Source organism: Sapajus apella, unplaced genomic scaffold, assembly GCF_009761245.1.
Source record: "Sapajus apella isolate SASKATOON/1434 unplaced genomic scaffold, GSC_monkey_1.0 scaffold125, whole genome shotgun sequence".
In the NCBI taxonomy this organism is placed as follows: domain Eukaryota; kingdom Metazoa; phylum Chordata; class Mammalia; order Primates; family Cebidae; genus Sapajus; species Sapajus apella.
In genome coordinates this window covers 4,495,108-4,517,551 of record NW_022437065.1, presented here as the reverse complement: position 1 = coordinate 4,517,551, position 22,444 = coordinate 4,495,108, and the positions used below count along the sequence as shown (strand labels likewise).

The 22,444-nt window shown below is 35.2% G+C and overlaps 1 protein-coding gene across 2 annotated transcripts in view; it reads left to right on the top strand.

Annotated features, from left to right (window-relative positions):
* The first annotated feature begins 3,700 nt into the window (after nt 1–3,700).
* The window catches only part of CASK (calcium/calmodulin dependent serine protein kinase), a 322,704-nt gene continuing 303,960 nt past the window's right edge, over nt 3,701–22,444 (top strand). For both annotated transcript variants that reach the window (XM_032261683.1, XM_032261682.1), the window contains exon 1: nt 3,701–3,807. The gene's annotated coding sequence lies outside the window, so the exon portion shown is untranslated. The remainder of the gene's footprint in view (nt 3,808–22,444) is intronic.

Here is a 22,444-nt window from a genome sequence, read left to right as displayed (position 1 = left end):
CGCTGTCTGCGTTCAGTGTATATGTGACCACGTAATACCTTTGCTTTTCATATAATACTCACTTCCTCAACAGCCTGTGTTTCCAGTTCTGAGACCCTATGTTTTATTTACACTCTCCAGAGAATGAACCTGTTGGGATGAGGGAGCGGCAGTTATTCATGGTATGAAGTAGAGGAGACCACCTAGGGCTCTAACTGCTTCTCTAACACATTTCATTCAAACCTTGTTATTTTAACTCCACCCTCTCTTCCCTTCAAATTCCAGAGTTACCTGAAACCCTTTTGTGAGTTTCTTGAGGACTCTACTGTATAGATGGGTTTGGTTCTGAACTACCCTTATTTTCTCTTTGCAGTTCAGCTTTCCCAAGTCTGCTAAGTCCATTACCACTCTCCATCTGCTTTCTTGCCTTCCAAATTTAGTTATTACTATTATTTCCTCTCTTGTTCTTCCAATTCTTTTATAAAACCCCTTTGATATCATTTTAGTGGAGTTTGGATTGAGAAATAAATTAGATACATTGTGCTCAATCTAGCCCATGTTCCTGGAAACCAACATACTATATTCTAGCATAATTTGATTTAATTCTAGTCTTTTTTTGATATATTACCTTTGTTATCAGAATTATTTCCTAGACTTAGGCTTTATTCCCATAAATGAAAACTAGAAGATGTTATTCTGTGTCTGCATAAGGACACAGTTGTATTCTTTTCAAAACCTTAGTGAATATTATAGCAGTATTCACTTCTAACATATTCTGGTTTAATTGACCTTTTGCTTAAAAACATAGACTGCTGTTAGCAGCCATCTGCCTCAAGTAGAACCTTGTGTTACCATCCCAATCAATATTCCAAATTTGAAAAAAGTTGAATAATGAATATATATTTCAATATATTTCATTAAATCTGAAATGCCATCAATGATCTTATTCCATTTTTATTAATACTGTGGTCATAATTAGTGGAAATATGAGAAAGATAGTTGTTTATGATAATGGCTTATGACTATCTCTACCAGTATTTTCTATCACATTCAAGAATTGACTGTACCTTAGATTTAAAATTTTAAGGGTGAAATTTCAAACATCAGTAAAAGATACAAGCCAGACCGAAACCAATGCCTCCTGAATTTTTTATGTTCCCTAAACTGTCATCCAAGTATAAGTAATAAGTGTAATATAGTAGGTGTGTTATACTACTTTATCACTCCTCCCTTTTAAGATGGGAAACCAAGCTGAATTTTAAATTTTTTTCAGTTTCAGCTGAGTTTCCAGTTAATGGGTTAAATCACAAAAAACTCAAAATATATTTTGGTATCTTTTTAAGGTGTTAAATTTGGTTTACCTTTGTTAACCCCCTGGATGTCATTGATGGACAGACCTTTAAAATGCTTTACTTGTAACATGTCTTCAGGTCCTCAGTAGTTCACAGATATAATTATCTTCTTTGCCTCATATTATAAAATTAAAGAATTGGGGATTTGATTTGATTTTTATTCACAGATTTTTTTAAAGTTTATGTTTTAAATGAGAGCACATGGACACAGGGAGGGGAACATCACACACTGGGGCCTGCCAGGGGGTGGGGGGCTACTGGAGGGATAGCATTAGGAGAATTACTTAACGTAGATGACGTGTTGATGGGTGCAGCAAACCACCATGGCACGTGTATACCTATGTAACAAACCTACACATTCTGCACATGCACCCCAGAAAGTATATTAAAGTATAATTTCAAAAGGAAAAAAGTTTGTGTTGTCTTAAGTATTCTCTCTTCTCCCTACCTCTGTTAATTTTATTGTTCCTAAAAGAAAAGAAGGGAAAAGGTATGCTTTCTTCCTCACCTTTGTTCAAGCAGGAAAAAGTATTGACTCGATTGAACATGAACAATCAACCCCATGTATAAGTCTCAGGAAGTTTCCAAAAAGATATAGTGAATTGAAGTAGACTATACAAATGTACACATAAATAGAGTCCCAGGGGTTTATGTGTGGACAAAAACCAATTACATGAAGTATTTTCTGAAATTGCTTGCTATTGTCAGGATAAGTAATCATAAGTAAGACATCCAGGTTGAGAGTGAAAACGATTGTGGGAATCCTGCCTCACTTTGTAATATTGTCTTCCCACAGAGGAAAATTTTTGAACAGTTTTGAGAGACTATCGAAAGGATCCTCTTTCTATAGAGTTCTGAAAGATACATTATTACCATTTCTTTTCCTTCCAGGTTAGCTTTTTAAGGTTGCTTGAAAAGAGAGATAATGAAGCTGTGGTATAGTTGATGTCCTCATGATGGCATTCATGTCATCTTGGATAAATGTTTAAGATTAAATTTGGTAGTTCATCCTGTAATTCAAAGAAGAAAGACAAACTTTAAGGACAACAGTATCACAAGTGTAGTACTGTAAATGAAGAGCTTTTCTCTATCTGCTAATTGAGTACATGCACCTAACAGTACCTGTAAAAGCCAATGAAGGTGTTTTTTTTTGTTGTTGTTTGCCTTCTCCCCAAGAGGGAAAAAATATACATGTATACATATACACATGTATTTAGTGACTTAAACCATATTAACTTTCAGATAAACTAATCACATTGCTATTGCATTCTATATTTTATAGTCAATTCAAACACACAAATCTATCTTTGGATTATCTTCATTGAGTTCAGATATTTCTTTTATAACTGTTAATCACAAGGAACCGTGTGTGTGGGCGCATGCGTGTGTGTGTGTTCCCTGGTATTGACATCTTTAAATCATCTCAGCTGATTCAACTGGGAGGTCTGGGTAAGGAAATAGCTAGACCAGTGGCTCTGCTGGTAGAAATTACTTCCTTTCCTCTGGTAATTTCAAACAATTCTAATTTGAAGTTTGAGGAACATTAAGGATTTCTCTGTGATTTCAGGTGAAACTGGAGAGGTGGAGACTAAATCATGCAGGGCTTTCTCTTTATGAAGTGTTTGTTCAAGTCTTTTGCCCAGATTTTATTGGAGTGTTTCTTTTTTTTTTATTGTATTTAGAAGTTACTTATATATTTTGGTTCTTGACTTGGATTGTATATTGCAAATACTTTGTATTTCTCTAGGATTTTAAACAGGGATATCATATCAGATTTTCATTTTTTTAATCATTACAAGAATGATTGGGAGAAACAAGTTTTTTAGTAGTTCTAGTAGAAGATGGTGTTAGGATATGGGAAATGGAGAGAAGAGGACAGGCTCAAAAGATATTTGAGACAAACTCAGTAGGATTTGTTAGTGAAGATTAGGTAAGTGGTGGGTAAGTTGAGAGGAAAGTGTCAAGAATGGCTTCAGTTTCTGATTCAGAAGAATACCACCATTACTGTGGACTTCACTTATTTTGTTTAAGATGTTGATAATCTGTATAGACTTGTACAATCATTATTTGCCTTGTGCATAAGACTACTATTTAGAATTTTTTGAAAATTACTGCAAATTGCAAATTTGTTGGTCTATTTTTATGGTTTAGTGATGTTTTTAAATTATCACCTCTTGAATTATAGAAAAAATGTGCTAGAAATTATATTTCTTAAATTTTATTTTGAAAATTCTTCAGTCTAAAATAGAATTGCTTTGTGGGTTATGTAGTATGGCTATAGTAGGTAATGAAACAGTAAGACATTAATGGGAAACAGGAACTTAAGAAAATCAATGAATTAAAATTGACTTTTTGTTTTATAGGGGTCCCTTCAGTGTTGTACGACGATGTATCAACAGAGAAACTGGACAACAATTTGCTGTAAAAATTGTTGATGTAGCCAAGTTCACATCAAGTCCAGGGTTAAGTACAGAAGGTAAGAGATGGATTTCAAGTAAGTTATTTGATGTCTGGCTTTATTCCATCTCCAAAATCCATTTACCAACCTAACCTTCATCTGGGGGTGGGGAAGCAGAGGGTGTGATGTAGAGGGAAGTGGGTGGAGACAGTTTGAACTCCATTCTAGTTTGTCAGAATTCTAGGACATAGTATTTGAAAAACAGAGTAATTTACAGAGTTATAAAATCATCTAGGATTTCTGTGGGCCTCTGTTTTTTGACTAGAAAGAAAGCAAAATCTGGACATATATTTTTCAGGGTCTAATTTTGAATTCTATGGTGTGGATCATGGGATGGGAAAGGAGGGAGGTGATAAAAATGGCAAAGATGATAATTGCAGATTCAGAAGAAACTTAGTTACCTCGAAATGCATCATTTACTACCTTTAGGATTATGATCTAGTGGAATGAAAAGATTCATATCTCACATTTGGCTTAAGTAACAAATATTTATACAGTATGTAAACATTTTAAAGTTATTTATTTTTTTGCTTCTTAAGCCATAGTTTCATGTAACTATGGTGTACATGCCCATACTTCAAATGGCACAATTGATCATGATATTAAGTTTTCTCATTAGCCTATTACTAACTTTTTTACTTTTCCACGTTAAGTAAAAAATGAATCCTTCTTTAGTCCTTCCGTTTTTAATCCTAAGAGCAATACAGTTGATAATTTAGATTGTAAAATCTAGGGCAGTGTAGCCTATTTATATTTTATTCAGGTATTTTACTTTGGGAAGTAGAAGTCTACATATTGTGAGCTTCAAGTTAATCTGTTCCTGGAGACCTTTTTTTCTTTTAAATACTTTTGTGACCCTTTGAATTATTATTATTCATATAATAATTGTGGAAGATTCTTAGAAGTTGCTACTCACAAAGAATAACTAATTGATTTGGTTTTGGTGCTTTAATATTTAAAATATGGAAGATTTAGAGATTTTATATTTTATGGTTTTATACTCTGGAATTGGCTATTATTGCTTTTGAATGTAAATTTAAAATCAACTTTTAAGTAGGTTTTAGAACAGAATTATATTTCCTTAAACTTTTAACTGCCTTTAAGTTTAATATTCTGTATTTGATATTTCTGTACCTCTGTTGTCTGACCAAATACTGAGGTAATTTTGTATAAACCTAATTAATTACACATGTTCTGATTCTGTTTATAAACTTAGTAGGATTCCAATTTAAAATCACAAGTCTAAGTCAGTTACTCAGTTACCAATATTACATTGGAGTAATATAAGCCAAATTCTCTTAAGCATTGTTATAATTGAAATAAATATTAATAGCTTCTTTTTCAACCCCAAATTATCAATACCAGAGGTTTCACTTATCTCACTGCTGTACCAGATTCTAAATCTCTCCAGGCTGAAGACATTTTTTCAGGAAATAATTACTTATCTTCTCATTGGCACAGCTTGTTTCTTGATTTCTTCATCCAGCTCTCTTGAGCTACAGACCCAGAATGCCAAGCTGAATCTCTGTCAGTTGTCACCTGGATCAGGGAGTCAAACTCCAAATTTACAAAAGAGGAGAGGACTTAGTATATAGTTCATATACTACCTGGGATTAAGTCCTGTCTTCATTTAATATAATATACGAGAGCCTATCACTGAAGTTGTAGCTCATTCCTTCATTGCTTTACCATTGCTTTGGCTATATAAATGTCTTCAAGCCCTATTCTGAAGACAAAGCCAGCCATTCTATTGATCCCTCATACTCTTAAGCCTCCTTGAACTTAACAGAATCCTGTACTCTTTTCATATCCATCCTATATGGTAGGACCACAATGTATAGATATTAAATGACATCCAGTTGGATTCTGGATATTACTCATGACTTTATCTGATTTTGGTCAGAGCTTAATTGTATTCAAGTGAAAATATGCAATTGGCCCTTTATATTTATGCCACCAGAATTAAGTTTTTACATCTGCTTTAGCACAACAACTCAGTATAAAGTTAGGAAACAGAATCAAAATTCCATCTCCACCACCTCTACCTTTTTTGCAATGGGATTTCCCTACCCTCTGTTGCTCATTTTCACACTAGCTTTCTTGATTCTAACTTGGACACATTTTATTATAAGATATATAATATATTTCATAAAGAGTAAAATTTTTTTTATATAAAGTCTCTATGAACAGTGCTTCCCCTCCCTCAACTTCTTTCTACCCTTTTCCAATCACTATAGGTAACACATCTTAACTCCTCTGCTCTTCTGGTCCATTTACAAATTGTTAGGGTCCAAAAATGACCTCATTCATGGCTTTGCATAGAAGGAGATGCTATATAAGAAGACACATATTTTCAGGTAAAATTTAACACAGTAAAAAGAATCTATAACTTCAAATAATATCTAGAAATAGCTATATTTACTATTACATTCTTTCCCAAATAAACTTACGTCTTAAACAACAATTAATTTAAAATCTATTTTATTCTTTATTCTTTCCCTTTTTTCATTTTATTATTTTATTTTTGGCTTAGTGGCTTGTTTGCTCTTTGTTATTACCTCAATTTATTTTTCTTGTTTTTCTAACTCACTTGTATTCAAATACATTATTGAGTGAAATAGGTCTTTAAAGGGTTACCTAAGAACCTACCATATGCTATTTATATGGATAGGTCATTATAATGCAAACAATAAATAAAAAGAGCCCCTACCCTTAAGGGACCTACATTTTAATTGTCTCCAACCAGGCCGGGCGCGGTGGCTTACGCCTGTAATCCCAGCACTTTGGGAGGCCGAGGCGGGTGGATCACGAGGTCAAGAGCTCGAGACCATCTTGGTCAACATGGTGAAACCCCGTCTCTACTAAAAATACAAAAAATCAGCTGGGCATGGTGGCGCGTGCCCGTAATCCCAGCTACTCAGGAGGCTGAGGCAGGAGAATTGCCTGAACCCAGGAAGCAGAGGTTGCGGTGAGCCGAGATCGCACCATTGCACTCCAGCCTGGGTAACAAGAGCGAAACTCCGTCTCAAAAAAAAAAAATTGTCTCCAACCATTGTTTATAACATGGTTTTTCTTAGGAAAACAATGTGTAATAAATTCTAAGTAAATAATTTACAAATAATTCTTTTGAGATGGGTCTCTCTCTGTTACCCAGGCCAGAGTGCAGTGGTGCAATCATGGCTCATTGCAGCCTTGACCTCCCTGGGCTCAGGTTATCCTCCCACCTCAGCCTCCTGAGTAGCTGGGACTACAGGCATGTGCCACCACACACAGCTAATTTTTTGTATTTTTTGTAGAGATGAGGTTTTGCCATGTTGTTCAGGCTTATCTCAAACTCCTGAGCTCAAGTGATCTGCCCACCTTGGCATCCCAAAGTGTGGGGATTACAGGCCTGAGCCTCCGCTCTCAGCCCACCAATTTACTTTTGAAATGAAATGTGTTGATTTGTTGGAGGCCACCTGTAAATGCTTTAATATTTTAAATTCTCATTGTGCTAATGAAGATGAGATATTATAATTGGTGAAGCTAAAGATGAGATATTTCATAAAAGATAAGATGTTTTTGAATATCTGTTCTCTATTTTTGCCATCAAAATCATAATTTTTATTTTATGGGGCTTCTTAACTTGCAGGTTGCCGGATATTCAATAATCCCTTGAAATTGTAAGCAGAATTATGTTTATTTTTTTTAGAGAGTTGATAGCTCTTACTAGATTCCTAAAACAGCATATTATTCATAAATGGTTTAGAATTTCTCCTTTCACATGTATAAAAAAATGAAATTAATGCTTATGAACTTCAGAGGAATAAGAAATTTCTATTAAATAAAAGCTGGATGAATTTATATTAGGATATGACTTCTGATTGGGGAATATTTTTATACTTACGTATACAGCTTCCATTAATGAGTTTCCTAGATTATTATCTTGAATTTTTAATTAATATACTTTTTGTCTCTTACTTTGCTGAGCCACTAATTAAATTAGACTTTTTGTTTTAAAAGTAGGTATCAAAATTATTCAGACAAATAATAATAAGAAAACTAAAGGAAAGTAAGATATATAGAATTGGAAACCAAATTATCAAAGTTCTGGGTTCTTGATAGGACTCAATTTTTTATTGTTTATTGTAAAAGTCCAAAATTAGCAGTTTTTATGTGGGAGTGTTATAAGTTGTATTCTAGAAAGATTATATTTTGGGTTCTAGTTTGCTTAGTTTTCAAGAATATGTCATTCTAAAGTCCCAGATAGTAGGTGATATCAGTGAAACTGAAGAAGTAAGGACTGTTGACAATTCTCACCTTCATTTTTAAAAAAATGAGAAAACTGACAAATGTCAGAATCAACTTTTTCAGGGCTCTGGAAATTGATCAAAGGCCTACAGCTATCCAGGAATAATTTATTCAAGAAAACTGACTGATTCTTGGTAAGAACAGTGAATTTCATAGCATTATATAATAATTTTTCCCATTTGCATCCCCTTCTCTTCCAGTTCTGTAGTAACCTTGAAAACAAACAGTTCACATTCATGAAAATCAGCAACTTGACAGCCATCAAAGGAGGCTGAATGGGAATGGAGCTCCTCCAAGGCCTCATTCCCAGAATATTGTCATTTTTTTACTTGTCTGGTAGTTCCTGGAAGACTTGTCTTAGTACATTTGTGTTTCTATATAGGAATACCTGAGAGTGGGTAATTTATAAAGAAAAGAGGTTTATTTGGCTCATGGTTCTGCAGGCTATACAAGAAGCAGGACACTAGCATCTGCTTCTGGTGAGGGCTTTAGGACACTTACAATCCTGGTGGAAGGGGAAGGGGAGCCAGTGTGTGTAGAGATCACCTGGCAAGAGAGGAAGCAGGAGAGAAATGGGAGGTAGTAGGTTGTTTTTAACAACCAGCTCTCATGGTAACTAACAGAGTGAGAACTCACTCGTTACTGCCAGGATGGCACCAAGGCATTCATGAGGGATCCACCCATGACCCAGACAGTTCCATTGGGCCCCCACCTCCAACACTGGGGATCAGACTTCAACATGAGGTTTCAGGGGACAAACATCCCAACTATAGCAACCCCTCTTGCAAGACTATCTTTAATTGGCCTGACTCAGAAATCACCCAGTGCAAAAAACATTTCCTCTGGGGGCATTTGCCAAAAGCTTTTAGAGGTAGTTGTTTAATTTCATTACTGCCTGAGGCATAGATAACAACAGCTGGGGCAAACAAAAAACTAACTTAAAAGCTTAAAACAAAAAGCTGGGGGCATCACATGCCTATAGAGGCTTTGAAAAAGCTACAACATATTCTTTAGAAAATAATATGTTAAGAAAGCCATACTCATATATAGGCCTATGAACACGCTCAGAAAAAATCTAAGAAGGCCTTAATTTCTCATCTCTAACTGAGTTTCAGGCTGTGCAAACAGGAATTGAATGGTAAGGTAGACATGTGAACTCCCTGACTGAGTGTTAAAGGAATGCCCTACACGTCCACAAAACACTTGAACAAAGACTAAGCTAAGCAAGCAGAGACTTCAGTGACCACACATTAAAAAAGAATACAGGCTACAGAATTTCCCCCAAAAAATCGCTAAGCAAAGAACAGGAGCAACAATAAACAGCAACAATAAATCCTGAATAAGAGGAGATTCTGATTTTTAGAGTTGACACATAATATTATTGAACAAACCCATTTTTCAAAAAATTATGTGGCTTGCAAAGAAATAAAATATAGCTCATCCTCTTGGGGGGAACGACAATCCATACAAACTGTTCCTGAGCAAACCTAGATGTTGGACTTCCAATTAAAATGTTACCATATAGAAAGTATCAATAATGAGATAGAAACTATAAAAATAGACAACAGATGCTGGAGAGGATGTGGAGAAATAGGAACAGTCTTACACTGTTTGTGGGAGTGTAAATTAGTTCAACCATTGTGGAAGACGTGGAGATTCCTCAAGGATCTAGAAATAGAAATTCCACTTGACCCAGCAATCCCATTACTGGGTATATACCCAAAGGATTATAAATCATCCTGTTATAAAGACACATGTACACGTATGTTCATTGAAGCACTGTGTACAATAGCAAAGACCTGGAACCAACCCAAATGCCCATCAGTGATAGACTGAACAAAGAAAATGTGGCACGTATATACCTCGGAATACTACACAACCAAAAAAGTAATGAGTTCATGTCCTTTGTAGGGACTTGGATGAATCTGGAAGCCATCATTCTCAGCAAACTAACACAAGAACAGAAAACCAAATACTGCATGTTCTCATTCATAGGTAGGTATTGAACAGTGAGAACACGTGGACTCAGGGAGAGGAGCATCACACACTGGGGTCAGTTGGAGGGGACTAGGGAAGGGACAGCAGAGGTGGGGAGGGTGGGGAGGGATAACGTGGAAAGAAATGCTGGATATAGATGAAGGGGGAATGGATGCAGGAAACCACCTGGTTATGTTTGCACCTATGCAACAACCCTGCATGATCTACACATGTACCCTGGAACCCAAAGTACAATTAAATAAAAAAAAAAAAAAGAAGCTATAAAAAACTAAAAGGGAAAATCAAATCAAAATTCTGGAATTGAAAAATACAATAACCAAAGAGGCTCAGCAGCATATATGAGCAGGCAGAATAAAGAATCAGACCCAGAAGATGCGAAGATAGGTTCATTGAGATTATCTAGTCTCCAGTACAGAAAGATAAAAGAACGAGCAAAATGAGCAGAGCCTCAGAGACCTCTGGGGTTACCATCAAGTGTACCAACATATGCATAATGAGAACTTCAAAAGGAAAGGAGAGAAAGGAGTAGAAAGACTATTTGAAGAAATAATGGCTCCAAATTTCTTAAATTTGATGAAAAACATAAATCTACAGAACCTATAAGTTCAGCAAACTCCAAGTAGTATAAATGCAAAAACACACCGTAATCAAGTTGTCAAAAGCTACAGGCAAGGGGAGTATCTTGAAAATAACAAGGGAAAACTGAATGAGGAGATTTCTCTCAAAAACCAAGGATACTGAAAGGCAACAGGATAACATTCAAAGTGCTGAAAGAAAAATAATATCTATCAAGAATTCTTTATCCGGCAAAACCATATTTCAAACATGTAGGATAAATGAAGGTATTTTCAGATAAACAAAAACTGATAGAATTTGTCACTAGCTTCCTTGCCCTACAAGGAATACTAAAAGTAGTCATTTATGCTAAAAAGAAAAAAAATCTTTTTTAAAAATTTTTAATTTTTTAAATTGCATTTTAGGTTTTGGGGTACATGTGAAGAACATGCAAGATTGTTGCATTGGTATACACGTGGCAGTGTGATTTGCTGCCTTCCTCCCCCTCACCTATATCTGGCATTTCTGCCCATGCCATCCCCCCCCAGCTCCCCACCCCCGCTGTCCCTCCCCTATTTCCCTCCAACAGACCCCAGTGTGTAGTGCTCCCCTCCCTGTGTCCATGTGTTCTCATTGTTCAACACCCACCTATGAGTGAGAATATGCGGTGTTTGATTTTCTGCTCCTGTGTCAGTTTGCTGAGAATGATGGCTTCCAGGTTCATCCATGTCCCTACAAAGGACACGAACTCATCGTTTTTGATGGCAGCATAATATTCCATGGTGTATATGTGCCACATTTTCCCTGTCCGGTCTATCATTGATGGGCAAAGACCTGGAACCAACTAAAATTTTTAATTTTTATGGGTACATAGTAGGTGTATATATTTATAGGATACATGAGATATTTTGGTACAGCATCCAATGTGTAATAATCACATCAGGATAAAGGGGGTGTTCATCACTTCAAACATTTAACCTTTGTGCTACAAACAATCCAATATACTCTTTCAGTTATTTTTAAATGTACAATTAAATTATTAAATTATTTTTTACTATAGTCACCCTGTTCTGCTAGCAAATACTAGGTGTTATTCATTCTTTCTATTTTTTGTACCTATTTTTTGTAACTATCCCTATGTTCCCCATCCCTCACCAGCACCACCACTCCCCACTACCTTTCCAGCCTCTGGTAACCATTCTTCTACTCTCTGTCTTCCTGACTTCAATTATTTTAATATTTACCTCCCACAAATAAGTGAAAACATGCAATGTTTGTCTTTCTTTGCCTGGCTTATTTCATTTAACATAATGACCTCCAGTCCCATCCATGTTGTTGCAAATGACAGAATCTCATTCTTCTTTATGGGTGAATAGTGCCCCATTGTGTATATGTACCACATTTTCTTTATCCAGTCATCTGTTGACGGATACTTAGGTTGCTTTCAAGTCTTGGCTATTGTGAATGGTGCTTCAGTAAACATGGGAGTGCAGGTATCTCTTCAATATACTGATTTCCTTTCTTTTGGTTATATACCTAGGAGTGAGATTGCTGGGTTGTTTGATGGCTCTATTTTTAGTTTTTTGAGGAACCTCCAAACTGTTCTCCATAGTAGTTGTACTAATTTACATTCTGACCAACAGTGTATGAGATTTACCTTTTCTCTACATCCTTGCCAGCATTTGTTACTGCCTAACTTTTAGATAAAAGCCATTTTAAGTGTAGTAAAAGGAAGTATAATAAAAGGATGTCAAGAAATCAAAATAGAACACTATAAAATATCTACTTAACACAAAAGGAGGCAGTATTGGAGGAATACAGGAACAAAAAAGACACATAGAAAACCAGTGGTAAAATTACAAACATAAGTTGTAGCTTATCAGTAATATTATTAAATATAAATGAATTAAACACTCCAATTACAAGGCAGAGATTGGCAACATGGATGAAAAACAGGTGAGATGGTATCTTACTGTAGTTTTTTGCTGTCTACAAGAGACATACTTTAGATTTTAAAAATACATATAAGTTGAAGTGAGTAGAAAAAGATATACTATGCAAACAGTAACCAAAAGAGCTCTGAAGTGGGTATTACTAATATCAGATAAAATAGACTTTAATAATTACATCAGAAATTTAATAATCAAACAGAAATTGTTATTAGAGATAATGAAGGGCATTTTATAACAATAGCGGCATTAATCCATTGGGAAGATTTAGCAATTATAAACATATGTGCACCTAAGAACAAAGCTCCAAAATACATGAAACAGAAAAAAGGAGAATTGAAGGGAGAAATAGAGAATTCAGCAATAATAGTTGGAGACTTCAAAACCTGACATAATAATGGATTCATCTACTAAACGGAAGATCATTAAAGAAGGGAAAGGTAGATTCAGGAAACACTAGAAACCAACTAGACCTAACAGACATCTGTAGAAGACTCCACTCAACAACAGAAGATATTATCTAGGATAGACTGTGCATTAGCCCATCAAATATGTCTCAGTCAATTCTAAAATATTTGAAATCATACAAAATATCTTCTCTGGCTACAATGGAATGAAATTAGAAATCAATAACAGAAGCAAATTTGGGAAATTCACAAAGATGTGGAAATTAATGTAATAGCCAGTGGGTCAAAGCAGAAATTACAAGAATACTTAAAAAATACTCTGAGATGAATGAAAACAAAAATGTAACATACCAGTATTTATGAGATACAGCAAAAGCAGTGATTAGAGGGAAATTTATTACGGCTAGTGCTCAACTTATGACCACGATTGGTTCTGACAGACCGATCGTAACACGATTTGGTCGTAAGTTGAGTAGGCTATATGTACAGTACTGTGAAATGATGTTATAAAAATCTTTTAAGTCATATTTTATCATAATTTTCTTTCATTATTGTTATATATCATAATTTTCTTTGTTCATTTTATGCCATTTGTATCATCTCTACACCATTTTGTTTCTTATTTTTACATTCTTCAGGTTTAAGTAAAACACTGCATTACCAGTACAACTGGCTTAATATTTGCAAAACATACAAAATTACAAAATACAGGTGCATACAAAAATACAAAATACAGGTGTAAAAAATACCATTGGAAACATTTTCCCAATTGCAAAACATATCAAAATATATAAACGTACGAAACATTTTATTGGCCACTGGTGCTTGGCTGCGGATCGTTGATGTCGTCATCTGAGGCAGGTGTTGGGGTTATTGGAGTTGGTTTTTTCATAAACATGGTGAGCTTTGTCTGAATTGTATGTTTCTTTTTTTCTTCATAAATTTCACGATACAGACAAAGCACATCTTGCGCCATCCATTCAATCCTTGCAAAACATTCAATGTTTGGGTCCATTGCTTCGAAATGTACAAGAAGTTTATTGGGAGGGGTTTGATGAAAAATATCCAAGACACAAAACACAAATTGCTGTACCGAGTCTGGGATAACAGTTGAAATGGTGCACGCAGAGATGGTAGTGCTGCTGGAAGCTGGTCCGCACTGTCGTACACCCAGCTGGGCAACGTTTGCGCTGACAGACGCAGAGCAGTCGTGGCTAGCGATTGTGGTCGTAAAGTCGAATGGTTGTAAGTTGCATAGGTCGTAAGTCAATCAATACCTGTATTGTAAATGCTTATCTTGAAAAGTAAGATAGAACTCAAATCAATAATTTAACCTTCCACTTTAAGAAACTGGAAAACAAAACTGAACTTGACAGGCAGAAAGAAGGAAGTAATAAAGATTATAGGAGACATAGAAAGTAGAAAATGGAAGAAGTCAATAAAACCAAAAGTTGTTTCTTTGAAAAGGTAAAAATAAAATTGAGTAGACTTTAAACTGACCAATAAAAAAGAAACAACTCATAGTAATACAATCCATAATAAAGGAAGGGACATTACTACTGCCATTACAAAAATGAAAATGATTATAAGACAATATGCTGAAAAATTGTATGCCACTTAATTAAATAACCTATATGAAATGAACTAATTCCTAGAAAGAGGCAGACTACCAAAACTGACTCAAGAAGAACTAGAAGACCTGAATAAACCTATAATAAGAAATAGACTGATATGTCTATTTCTTATTTTCCCATAAAGAAAAGCCCAGGTTCAGATGGCTTAATGGTGAATTCTATATGTTTATAGAATTCATATAATTTCTTAACACATATTTCTGAAAAATAAGAGAGGGAACACTAATCAAATTTTTCTATAAGGCCTGCAATACCCTGATACCAAAACCAGACAAAGACACTGCAAGAAAGGACCGATATCCCTTATGAGTATAAACACATACATTCTCAAGAAAATACTATCAAACTGAATTTAGCAATTTAAAAAAATGTTTTATAGTTCTTCAGAAAGTTAAATCCAAGATTATATGATCCAGGCATTTCACTCCTTGGTATATGCCTAAGAGAAATAAAACATATATCCAGATAAAACCTTGTATATGAATGTTCATAGTAGCATTATTCATAATAGCTGAAAGGTAGAACCCAAATGTTTACCAACTAATTAATGTATAAACAAAATATGGCATAGCCATACAATGGATTTTTTTCCAACCATAAAAAGGAATGACATACTGATATAAGATGCAACATGAAGGAACCTTGAATACGTTGTGTTAAGTGAAAGAAGCAAATCACAAGAAATTACATACATCCTATTCATGTGAAATGTCCAGAATACGCAAATCTATCGGAACAGAAGAAAGTTAATTAATGGTTGCCTAAGATATGGAGAAAGATGAGATGGGAAGTATCTCGTAATGGGTATGAGATTTCTTTTTGAAGTGATTAAATGTTCAAAATTTGTGACAGTAATGGTTGCATGACTGTGAATATACTAAAATCCATTAAATTGTAAACTTTGTGGGCAAATTGTGTGATAAGTTAATTATACCTCAATAAGGATTTTTTAAGTACCACCAGTAAGTAGAATTATAACAGATACTCAAGCTCGTTTAAACATTTAAAAATCAATGTAATACACCTTATTAATAGAAAAATGAACAATAGTCACATGGTCATCTCAGCAGGCAAAAAGCATTTAACAGAATTCACCCCCCTTTCGTGATAAAAACACTCAACAAACTACAAATAGAAGGGAACTAATCTTTTAAAAGGCATCTAAGAAATACCGAAGTCTAACTTTATATTTAATGTTTTAAGATAATGCTTTCCTCCTAAGATCAGGAATAAGATAAGAATATCTGTTCTCAACATGTTTATTCAACATTGTGCTAAAAATTTGAGCCAGGGCAATTATGCAAGAAATAGAAATAAAAAGCATCCAGTTTGAAAAGGAAGACTTATAGTGTCCTCTATTTGAATATAACATTATCATGTATATATGAAAATCCGAAGAAATTCACAAAAATACTTGGATGTAATAAGTGAGCTTAGCAAGGTTGCAGGATACAAGATCAATATACAAAAAGCAATTGTATTTCTATACACAAGCAGTGAAAAATCTAAAAATGAAGTTAAGAAAGCAGTTCCATTTACCATAGCATCAAAGAGAATAAAATACTTAGCAAGATATTTAACCAAGCAAGTGTAAGGCTTATAAATGGAAAACTATAAATATTGTTGAGAAAAACTTAAGAAGTCCTAAGTAAATGGTCAGGTCTCTCATGTTTGTCCATTAGAAGACTTAACATTAAAGTGGCAATTTTTCCCAAATTGATCTGTAGATTCAGTGCTATCTCTATCAAATTTCTGTTGGCACTTTTTGTAAAAATGGACAAACTGATCTAAAAATTTACATGGAAAAGCAAGGTACCCTGCATAGCCTTAACAATCCTGAAAAACAAATGACAAAGTTGGAGTACTCACATTTTTCAATTTCAGAATTTTTTTGGGGGGGGTGGGGGGAGATGGAGTTTCGCTCATCCCCCAGGCTGGAGTGCAATGGCACCATCTCAGCTCACTGCAATCTCCACCTCCCAGGTTCGGGCAATTCTCATGCCTCAGCCTCCCGAGTAGCTGGTATTACAGGCATGTGCTACCACACCTGGCTAATTTTTTTGTATTATTAGTAGAGATGGAGTTTCACCATGTTGGCCAGGCTGGTCTTATACTCCTGATCTCAGATGATCCACCCACCTCGGCCTCCCAAAGTGCTGCAATTACAGACCTGAGCCACTGTGCCCAGCCAGAATTTTCTTTAAAGCTACATTAATACACATAGTATAATCTTGGCATAAGGATAGACATGTAGATTAATGAAATTAAATTAACAGTCCAGTAGTACATCCATATATTCACAATCAAATAATTTTCAACAGTGGTGCCAGTACAATTCAATGGAGAAAGAATAGTTCCTTCAAAACAGTGGTATCAGAACAACTAGATGCTGATGTGCAAAAGCATGAAGGTGGACCTCTACCCCACACCATATACAAAAATTAACTCAAAGTAGATCAAAGATTCAAATGTATGAATTAACACCATGAAGTTTTAAAAGAAAACTTAAGCATAAATCTTTATGACCTTGGATTAAGTAATGGATTCTTTGTTGTTACACCTAAAGCACAAGCAACCAAAGAAAAAAGATAGATAATGGGATTCATTGTAATTTAAAATTTTTGTGCTTCAATAGACACTATCAAGAAAGTAAAAAGAGGCTGGACGTGGTGGCTCATGCCCATAATCTCAGCACTTTGGGAGGCCAAGGCATGTAGATCTCTTGTGGTTAAGAGTTTGAGACCAGCCTGGCCAACATGGCAAAATCCTGTCTCTAGTAAAAATACAAAAATTAGCCGGGGATGGTGGTGCATGCCTGTAATCCCAGATTCCCAGCTACTCAGGAGGCTGAGGCATGAGAATTGCTTGAACCCGAGAGGCAGAGGTTGCACTGAGCCAAGATCATGCCACCGCAGTCCAGCCTGGGTGACAGAGCGAGATTGTCCCTCACCCCCTCCCCCAAAAAAAGAAAGAAAAAGATAATACATAGCATTGGGGGAACTATTTACAAATCATATATTTGATAATCTAGTATCTCAGATATACAAAGAACTCTTAATAATAAACAGATAACCTGATTAAAATGATAATGCATTTGAATAGACGTTTCTTCAAATCATATTTAGAAATGGCCAATAAACACATGAAAGGATGCTCAGTGCCATTGGCTTTTAGGAAAATGGAAATCCAAATCATGATTAGATACCATTTCACACCCACTAAAATGACTGTACTAAAACAGTAACGTGTTAGCAAGGATTTGGAGAATTTGGAACCCTCATACATTTCTATTGGGAATGTAAAATGATATAGCCACTGTTGAAAAGTTTGACAGTTCCTCAAAAGTTGAACTTAGAGTGACCTATAGCAATTCTTCTCCTAGGTACATACCCAAAAGTATTGAAAACATATCTACACACAAAAACTGGTGCGTGAATAGTCATTGCAACATTAATTGTAGCAGGCAAATGTGGAAACAAACCAAATGTTCATCAACTGATGATTGGGTAAACAAAATGAATATTATGTACAATAGAATATTTATTGTTCAGCCTTAAAAAGGAATGAAAGGTATGCAAAACTGTTTCAACATTTGAAAATCAATTAATGTAATCCATCACATCAACAAGCTGAAGAAGCTTGATCATATTAGTAGATGGAGAAAAGGCAGTTGACAAAATCCAACACGCTCAAATTGATAAAGAACATCTACCAAAAAAAAAAAAAAAAAAACCCTACAGCTAGCATCTTACTTAATGGTGAGAAACTAGATGTTTTTCCCCTAAATTTGGGAACAAAGCCAGGATGTTCCTGTTCACTACTCCTATTGAACATCTTACCAGAAGTCCTTACTAATGCAATAAGAGATTGGGAGAAAAGAAATAAAACTGTCTTTGTTCAGAGATGACATGATTGTCTATGTAGAAAGCCCCAAAGAATCAACAACAGCTGCAAACTCCTGGAACAAATAGCAGGTTGCAGGTTCCAAGGTTAATATATAAAAGTCTGTTGCTTTCTTACATGCCAGCAATGTGCAACTGGAATTTGTAATTTAAAATAAAACACATTATATTTTTAAAAATTGAAATGCTTACGTATAAGCATAACAAAATATATACAAGATATATACAAATAAAATTTTTAAACTTTAATGAAAGAAGTCAAAAAAGATCTAAATACAGCTAGTGCTAGACTTACGACCACGATTGGGACCAGCAAACCGGTCGTAACACGATTTGGTCATAAGTTGAGTAGGCTATATGTACAGTTGAAATGGTGCATGCGGAGATGGTAGTGCTGCCAGAAGCTGGTCCGCACTGTCGTACGCCCAGCTGGGCAACGTTTGCGCTGCCAGACGCGGAGCAGTCGTGGCTAGCGATTGTGGTTGTAAAGTTGAATGGTCGTAAGTTGCATAGGTTGTAAGTCGATCAATACCTGTAAATAGATATTCCATGTTCATGGATAAGTAGACTCAATGTTGTTAAGAATTAGTTCTTACCAACTTGATCTGTAGATTCAGTGCAATCCCAAGCATAATCTCAGCAAGTTACTTTGTGGATATTGATAATCTGATCTGAAGTTTATGTGGAAAAGCAAAAGATTCAGAATAGCTGCCACATTATTGAAAAATAAGAACAAAGTTAGAGAACTGACATTACCTACTTCAATACTTTAAGTAATCATGATGGTATGCTATTGGTGAAAGAAAAAGCAAATCGATCCATAGAATAAAATAGAGACCCTAGAAATAGATCCACACAAATATTGTCAATAGATCTTTGACAAAGTAGCAAAGGCAAACAAATGGAAAAAAGATAGTCTTCTCAGCAAGTGGTGCTGGAACTTCAACTGAACATCCACATGAATAAAACTGAATCTAGACATAGATCTTACATTTTTTCCAATAAGTTTTTTTTCATAATACTTTTCCCCGAAGACCAGAAATAAGGCAAAGTTGACCACTTTCACCATTCTTCAACATATTGCTGGAAGCCACCACAGGAAGGGAAGAAAGGTAAATATAAGCATATAGATTGGAAAGGTCTAAATAAAATTGTCCCTATTTGCTGATGACATGACACTCTACATAGAAAAATTAAAAGGAATCTACAAAAAAAAGAAAAAAACTCCTAGAACTAATGAGGAAGTTTGTGAAGGATATGAGATAAACATACCAAAAATCAGTTTTTCCTCTATACTAGCAAAGAACACCTGGAAACCACAGGTAAAAACATAGTACCATTTGCAGTTGCTTGAAATAAAATGAAACGCTTAGGTATAAATCCCACAAAAAAATATACAAACCTTGTATGGTGAAAACTACAAAACTCTGATGAAAGAAATTAAAGACCTAAATAAATGAAGAGATGTACTCTGTTCATAGATTGGAAGACTCAACATAGTAAATATATCATTTCTCCCCATGTTTATCTCTAGATTTGACCCAGTTTCAATTAAAATCCTCGGAAGATTTTTTATGAGTATAGAAGGCTTATCCTAAAATATTTCTGGAAAGGAAAAAGAATAAGAATAGCTAAAACAATTTTGCAAAACTGTAATAAAGTGGGAGGAATCATTATACTCCCATTTTAATATTTATATAGCTATAGGAATTAATACAGGGTGGTACTGGCAGAGAGATAGACATGTAGCTTGATGGAACAGATTAGATTACTGATAAGTACCCCCACACAAGTACAGCCAAACAGTTTTTGAGAAAGATTCAAACCCCGATTCAATGAAGAAAGGGTAATTTTTTTCTACAAGTGGTGATGGAGCAATTGGACATCCATAGGCCAAAAATGAACCTCAAACCTCATGCCCTATAAAAAAATTAACTCAAAATAGATTATAGATTTAAATATAAAACATAAAGCTACATAACTTTTTTTTGAGACAGAGTCTTGCTCTGTTGCCCACGCTGGAGTTCAGTGGTACGATCTTGGCTCACTGCAACCTCTGCCTCCCAGGTTCAAGTGATTCTTGTACCTTAGCCTCCTGAGTAGCTAGCTGGTACTACAGGCACACACCACCATGCTTGGCTAATTTTTTGTATTTTTAGTAGAGATTATTGGCCAGGCTAGTCTCAAACTCCTGACCACAGGTGATCCACCTGCCTTGGCCTCCCAAAGTGCTGGGATTACTAGCATGAGCCACCATGCCCAGCCAAGCTACATAACTTTTGAAAGAAAATGTACCCTAAAATCATTAGGACATGGAGGGAGATGAAGAATTCTTAGACATGACACCAAATGCACAGTTCGTAGATAAAGAAAAAAGAAAAAAACCTAAACAATAAGAAATAAATAGTTCAATTGGATTGTGGTTAAAAGACATGAACATTTTTCCCAAAAAGGATTATACTGGTTCTAAACAATTACATGAAAATATGTTCAACATCATTATCTATTAGGGAAGTGCAAATTAAAGCCACAATAAGATATCACTCCACACTTGATGGAACAGCTACAATAAAAAGGTGAGGCCAGTGGCAGTGGTTCACGCCTATAATTCCAACACTTTCACAGGCCGAGGTGGGAGAATTGCTTGAGCCCAGGAGTTCAAGACCAGTCTCTGCAACATAGGGAAACCCTGTCTCCTAAAAACTAATAATAACAATAATGGCAATACCATATTCTGACTAGGATTCAGAGAACTGGATCTTTCATACATCTGGTGTGAATATAAAGCGGTACAGTCACTCCAGAAAAGAGTTAGGCAGCTTCTTTAAAATACTAAAACATAAGTTTGCTATGCAACCCAGCAATTGTACTCCTGGGAAATGTACATCCCAAGGAAATGAAAACTTATGTTCACAATAAGACCTGTAATCAAGTTTTTGTAGCAGCTATACTCATCATAGCTAAAATTTGGAAAGTACCAAAATATCCTACAATGGGTTAATGGTTAAACAAATTGTGATACATCTATACCATGGAATCCAACTGAGCAATAAAAATGAAAAATCTATTGATGCATGCAACTACTCGGACGGATCTCAAGAAATTCTACTGCATCAAAAAACACTTATCTCTAATTGTCATGTACTGTATGATTTCCTTTATATAAGTTTCAAAGTGATAAAATTATAGAACTGGAGAACAGATTAGTGATTGTCAGGCGTGGGACACTGCAAAGTTCAGGTGAGGATTGTGAGATGGGTGAGTGAGTATAACTAGAAAGGGTTAGCACATGGGGTCTTTGTGGGGGATCATTATGTAGCAGTTCTGTATCTCTATTGTGGTGGTGACTACTTGAATTTACACACAGTGATAAAACTGAGTAGCTGTGCACATAGACATGTGAGTGCATGTAAAGCTATTGAAATCAAAATGAAGTCTGTTGCTTGTGTCAGTAGTTTCCTGGTTTTGATATTGATTGTACTATTATATGCTACTACAGGGGGAAACTGGGTTAAAAGTATACAAAATCTTTGTAATATGTTTGCAAGTTTCTGCTACTGTACAATTATTTTAAAATTTTTAAAAATTGTAAAGTTTCCTTATGAACTGTATGCTCTTCCATGGAAGAGATAATTAGCCCACAAATATTTGGGAGTATAGGTAAAAAACATTTTAACTAAAGGTTTTGGTTTCCAAACAATCGAGATTGTTCTGTATAGGCAAACCCTGACTGATGTAACTGATAGATAGCATCATCAAAAACTGTTACTTGTTTTCCTCAAGAAACATGAATATTTAATAGATTTAATTTACATAGGGAATTGATAACTCATTTTGTGGAATAATTACTGGTTTAGTTAATAAATCTGTGTACCTTCTTTTTGCATGCAGAAGTCATTTGCCAAAACCTTTTATTTGCA